We start from the raw sequence: 6852 nt of genomic DNA on the forward strand, positions 1-6852 counted from the left end.
CTTCTTCCATTGTATAAAGGCATGTTATGAAGCCATGATCATTAAGACAAAAGTCTACAAATTGAAAAGTTGCCTCATATAGACTTTCGCTAACCACATTCCAAGGTGGCACTCTGTGTCCCAAACAACCCTCAACAACGAGGTTTGAGGGGAAGTCTACAAACACCATCTCCACACAATAGTCAGTCCTTTTCCCATGGACTTTTCCTTTATTACAAAGCACATTCATGGCTTCCAAAACATGTTTGAATAGAGGGGATGGCCCTTCTATGTTCTTACAGTCCCTTGCAAGGTCCTCGATGGAGGTATTGAATGCATATACCATGCCTGCGAATTCCCACAATGCAAGAAGAAACACAGAAGAAGATTGATTGGTAAGAGAAAAATATTTATCACCCCAATAAACATACACTACTGTTAACGGCATGATATCACCTTTCAAAGGTGCTGGTTGGATCATAGACGAGGCTACATGTACATTGCCCGAAGTACTTGTTGTTTGATGTACTTCTCTTTGTCTCCTATTTGCATCCAATGCTTGACTCACTATATCCCTCCCTAGGTTAACTGGTAGAGGGTGCATTCTAGATGTAGAGGCTATAGATGTGGCATGAGAGCTCGTAGAGCAGCCACGTACTGCAGTCAATGGTATACTCTGCACAAAGACAACTTATGGTTATAAATTACCTCATCAAAAAACTTTATCATCGTGCAAAAATCAGAGACAACTTATGGTTACCTCATCAGAACCCTCCACTATGGTCATCTTAGCCAATATAGCTAAGTGTTGATCATGTAATTGAATTTCTTCATCTGGCACAACAAACCTCTCCATGTCTAGCCACCAGGGGCATCTTGTCTTTTCAACACTTAATAGAGGCTAACCATGCATTTCAAAAATAGATAACATACGTTTTATCATCATACATACATTTTATCATCATGACCATGATTACAGAAAACACTTACTCTCCCAAGGTGCAGATCCGCATATATATATCGTGGAGTATCCTCGCAAATCCATAACAACACAAGAGGTGGTATGGCCTGTACTACACCACTATCCACCTCTTTCAGCAGCCATCTAAATTCCAAATGGAAAGGAAAACTAAAGTCAATAGGCTATATAAGAAGCATAAGGAGAAGAAATAAAATTGACCAAGTTTTTTTTTAACCTATAAACAACTCGATGTGTTGCAGAGCGTAGCCCTTTTTGTGAGTCCATATCATTGCTAAATTTTATATCCCCCTGATGAACTCTGAAAGCTTTTTTGAAATACTTTCGTCGATGAAAGACGACATAGTTTATAAAGGAATTAATGGAAGGTAAGGAGATTCTATCACAATTTTCAATCTCCTCCAGAAGCTTGGAGCCATAAGAACTTATTTGTAGCCAGAACACAAATGAATGTAGCCACTCTCTAGCTTTTGCTTTGTCTTTAGGCAAGTACTCTATCTCTCGAATGCTAGCTTGTGAATTATCCAACATTCGAACTAAGAATGCCTTATCTTCATCCCTAACTTGTGCAGCCCCAATCATGTTCAGTTTCTCTTCTGTCGCAATATGGGTCCCTGCTGCATGCCAAGGAAGTGACAAAACAGCACGCCAAAAGTATTCTCCATTGGCAGGGTCTGCTATGCGGGCAAACTTTCCCACCCTATTCTTATACAGAATTTCTACCTCTCTTATCACCTTAGCCCTTCCGTCTACATCCATGCCCTTAGCCTTGTCCTCGATTTTCATCTCCATATCGTCCTACAGGGTCCATTTAATTACAAAATTACTCTTGCATACATTAAACATATTTCACATAATTAAGTAGATCTTGCACACCTTTAATATCTTGCATACCTTAAACACAAGCCATGCCAATATATTTATTGGAACAGAAAACCAGCTTTTTTTGCCACGAGTGGGGCACTTTTTCATTTCATTCTCCATCCAAGCCTTGTCCTCATCATCGAGCTCTGCAAGGAGGGTAGTCTTATCGGACTCACCAATTCTCCTTATTTGGAAGAGCCTATCCCCAAAAGTTGTTGGTACAAAGGCATAGTCATGCATCCTAGTACAACCAATGCAGAGAGTTGAAGCAACATCATGCAATCAATGCCAAGAGCAAAAAAGAGAAAAATAATAAAACATATACTTATTCAATCTGGAAAGAGAAAACATCAGCTCTCCAACGTTAGCCTTCTCGAATTGTAGAAAGTCACAGGCCACCAGACAATGCTTAGAGATGTCATTTGGAAATTCTGAGTAAAAGGAAAGAAGATGATAAAATTATATTAGATGCATACATAAAATTGTATAAATAGATAAAAACATTTCAAATCACCCTCACCTTGAGCAATCAAATCCATCCAAGATTTATAGCGGTTGTTTCCATCCAGTACATGTATCATTTTACCCTGGATGAACGGTCCCCATTCTGGCATATTTCTGAGAGACTCTTCAAAAGTTCCATTCACATCCCTCCATGTTGAACTCCATGACAATGTTGTTTCTTCAGTCAGAGGAGTCTCCTCTCCATCCAAATCAAACATGGACACCGTGAACGCCCCCTTGCTTACAAGATACCCACCAAGGTTCTTGAATGCTCGACCAAGGTTCTTATCAGTACTGGGGCATAGTCTCCTTATGGCCTCTGTTGGAAGAAGCCTACACAAGGGGATCTTGGGGGGGGGGGTGCTGAATCTAACTCTAATTCGATCGATGAATGCAGTTGGAGTAGAGGTTTTAAGGATCTTTCCGAAAATTTCTGCTTTGATGCTCTCTGTTTTTCTTGTCTCAGTTGTCAATGTGTCTCCACCTTCTTCTTCTTCATTATCATCCTCTCTATCATTCCCATCTTCTTGTCTATCATCACCCTCTCTCTCATCCTCCTGTCTATCATCCTCTCTATCATCATTCTCTCTCTCATCCTCCTCTCTATCATCCTCTCTATCATCCTCTCTGTCATCATCCTCTCTCTCATCCTCCTGTCTATCTTCCTCTCTATCATCATCCTCTCTCTCATTCTCTTGTCTCTCATCCTCTCTATCATTCTGTCTCTCATCCTCTTCTTGTCTGTCATCCCTGTCTCTCTCATTCTCATGTCTATCATTCTCCATCAACACTTGGCCTTGACTCTGAACTTCCTCATCAAACAATCCTCGAGACACCCTCTCGGTTGTTCTTGCCTGTAATTTTTTGGAGCGTTTAGAAGGAGGTAGTAAGGAATCCATACCAGCAAAACAACAATCTTTTTGAGAACAAGAAGATCTAGTCACATAACGTTGGGAGTTGGTGTCCATTTTCAAAGATATAACTCTTCCCACAAAAAGTAAAGTAAACTACACGAATTATTCTAGGTAGTATAATCATGGGTTGGCATGGGTTGGCACAAAGTATACGGATTATTTAAGGTTGTATAATCATGGGTTGGCAGGGTTGGCGCAAAATATACGGATTATTCAAGGTTGAAAATAATCTCGGGTTGGCACAAAGTATACGGATTATTCAAGGCTGTAAATTCCTAATCATTAATAACAAAGTGCTCGAAAAAACCTTTTCCCAAAAAGGATTTCATTCCTCTACAACGGCTGGAAGGAAAGGTACACTCGTGCAACTATCTTCTACAACCATTTTCTACGACTATCCTCTGCAGCTATCGTCTTCTACAACTATCTTCTACAACTATCTTCTACTCTATTCTCTGCAGCTGTCGTCTACAACTATCCTCTTCTACAATTATCACCTGCAAATATCCTCTGCGTGTTTGCAAGCATGTAAGTCCCCCTCTCTCTATCTCTCTGTGCTTGCAATAATGTACTGCTATTGATTACAATCTGGATTTTTTTATTTAATGGCCAATGTAAAAACTCCTTCTCTACAATGACTATGATGGCATAGTCATGGCTCTGCAGATGAAGTCTCGAGATAGCTCTATAGTGGCCATGTTTAGCTCTACAGTGGCCATATTGAGGATCAAAACATGTCTATGTAGGGCCTCCAGGATCAAGTGCGCTGAGCGCACTTGATCCTGGAAGCTCTACAATGACAAGGATGGCATAGTCATGGCTCTGCACATGCAAGTCTCGAGATAGCTTTGCAGTGGCCATGTTTAGCTCTCTGCTTGTAATAATGTACTGCTATTGATTACAATCTGGATTTTAATGGCCAATGTAAAAACTCATTCTCTACAATGACTATGATGGCATAGTCATGGCTCTGCAGATGAAGTCTCGAGATAGCTCTGTAGTGGCCATGTTTAGCTCTACAGTGGCCATATTGAGGATCAAAACATGTCTATGTAGGGCCTCCAGGATCAAGTGCGCTGAGCGCACTTGATCCTGGAAGCTCTACAATGACTATGATGGCATAGTCATGGCTCTGCACATGCAAGTCTCGAGATAGCTTTGCAGTGGCCATGTTTAGCTCTACAGTGGCCATATTGAGGTGTAAATTTTCTGCTGGATCAAGACATGTTTATGTAGGTCCATGTTGACATGTTTATGTAGGTCCATGTTTATGTAGGTCTGTCTATGTAAGGCCTCTAGGATCAAGTGCGCTGAGCGCACTTGATCCTGGAAGCTCTACAATGGCTCTGCAGATGAAGCCTCCAGATAGCTTTGCAGTGGCCATGTTTAGCTCTACAGTAAGTAGCCATGTTGAGGTGTCTATGTAAGGTGTAAATTTTTTTACTGGATCAAGACATGTCTATGTAGGGCCTCCAGGATCAAGTGCGCTGAGCGCACTTGATCCAGGAAGCTCTACAATAACCATGTTAGCTCTGCAGATAAAGCATAAGCCAATGTTTAGCTCTACAGTGGCCATGTTGAGGTCTAAATTTTTTGATGGGCATGTTGAGCACTTATTTTTAATAAAAACATAGACATCTTTTGCTAATGTGGATGCCTCCATGGATAGACAAGACATGCCTGTGTAGGGCCTCCAGGATCAAGTGCGCTGAGCGCACTTGATCCAGGAAGCTCTACAATAACCATGTTAGCTCTGCAGATAAAGCATAAGCCAATGTTTAGCTCTACAGTGGCCATGTTGAGGTCTAAATTTTTTGATGGGCATGTTGAGCCCTTATTTTTAATAAAAACATAGACATCTTTTGCTAATGTGGATGCCTCCATGGATAGACAAGACATGCCTGTGTAGGGGCCTCCTAGATCAAGTGCGCTCAGCGCACTTGATCCTTAAAGCTCTACAATGACCATCTTGTGCCAGTACGTGGCCATCTTTAGCTATACAATGAAGAGGAGGAGCCAGTAGACATTCATGGTCTTGGCCCCACACACAAAATACAAACGCAAGGAAAAAACGCACATTTAAAAAACGTAAAAGAACATACTCTCTTTCGGGCAGGTGATGCTCGGGCAGGTGATGCTCGGGCAGGTGATGCCCTTTGTCGTGAGGGTGAGAGTTGCAACATGAGCGCAGCAGACATCTTCATCTTCAACGTTGTTGAGAAAACTAGAGATAGTAATATATAAATAGAAAGACAGAGCAGCTCCATTGTATCTTAAGAGGAGGGTGGTCTGAGAGCAGCTTGAGGGTGAACTAATAAGAAGCAATGGCAACCTAATAAGAATCAATGGCAAAACAGTGCATGAGAAATAACATATAAAGAGAAGAAGGAGTTTTACCACGAGTTGATTGATTGCAACATCTATATTTTTTTTTGTGATGGGTTGATAGTCTAGAAATAGTCTGTTTTAGTAGTCTTTCAAACTAGTGAGTAAATATACTAAAAAATAGCTTTTCCAGCTTGTCCTTTCATTAGACTTTCATTCCAAAGGAAGCCTATGCCTTTTTCTCACGTAGTCGTTTTATTAGCTTTAGTGTAATGTATATAGTATTACTTTGTTTTGAATATTAATGGATATGTGTGCTCACATTATACTTTCTTTTGGAATGTATTCCTGAAATGTAGGGATTCTGAGTCAGATGTTCAGATTTTTCTACACAAAGTTGGAGGCCCTCTTTTTAGACTGTCATTTTCACATGGGAAATGTTTATTATCAGCCGAATTAATGAAAGAAAAACTAGGTGCAGAACATGAAATTTTTATTGAAGGTCTATTGCAAACTGATGATGGTTTTGAGAGCATAGGGACAATTCCCTTGTACCATGGGATTGGTGAACATGGGTATTATATCTTAGATAATACCCTGTCATCATTTTATGTTGCAAAAGTAGCCATTACATCAACACCACTCCCTACCCCTGGGGATATTCCTTCTGGATCTGGCAGCAAGACCTCACCTATGTGAGTGACATTTCAACTTTTGAAACATGGTAAAATATAGTGAGGTTATCTTTCTTGTTTCAATTGTTGACTTTGGATTGTTGATTTTTTTCCTAGTGACTTGGATGAAGAGGACATGGAAAAGGTGGTGCATGCAGATAATTTAATTGACATTGAGGAAGGTGATCTTGCATTTGACACTGCAGTATCTGCCTTCCAAATTGTTCGTACTTTGCCGCCCAATGACATATTCCATAATATTATAAATGAATGCACATTCAAAGGAAAAGTCAAGGAGCTCCCTAAGAAGTATGAAGAAAATTGCATTTATGAGCTTTTAGATGGGAAGGGCATGGAGGGTATGGAGCACAAATATGAAGGAAATGCATGGACAAAACCCCAGACACAAACAAGAACTAATAAATCTTTTATTTTGAGAAAGAGTTTTTGTGGGGGTACCTTCCAGTGTATGAATGAAAGATGCACTTATCGATTTCGAAACAAATCACCGAATAGGCTCCATTGGAATGGCCAATTATTGAAATCCCCAAATGAAGGATGTTTGGCTTTGGGAAGTTATGGAAACTTAGAGTGTTTCTTTTGTAAGCATGTT

The sequence above is a fragment of the Cibotium barometz genome, chromosome 25 (assembly GCF_041138505.1).
Source record: "Cibotium barometz isolate CiBa-2024 chromosome 25, ASM4113850v1, whole genome shotgun sequence".
NCBI lineage: Eukaryota > Viridiplantae > Streptophyta > Polypodiopsida > Cyatheales > Cibotiaceae > Cibotium > Cibotium barometz.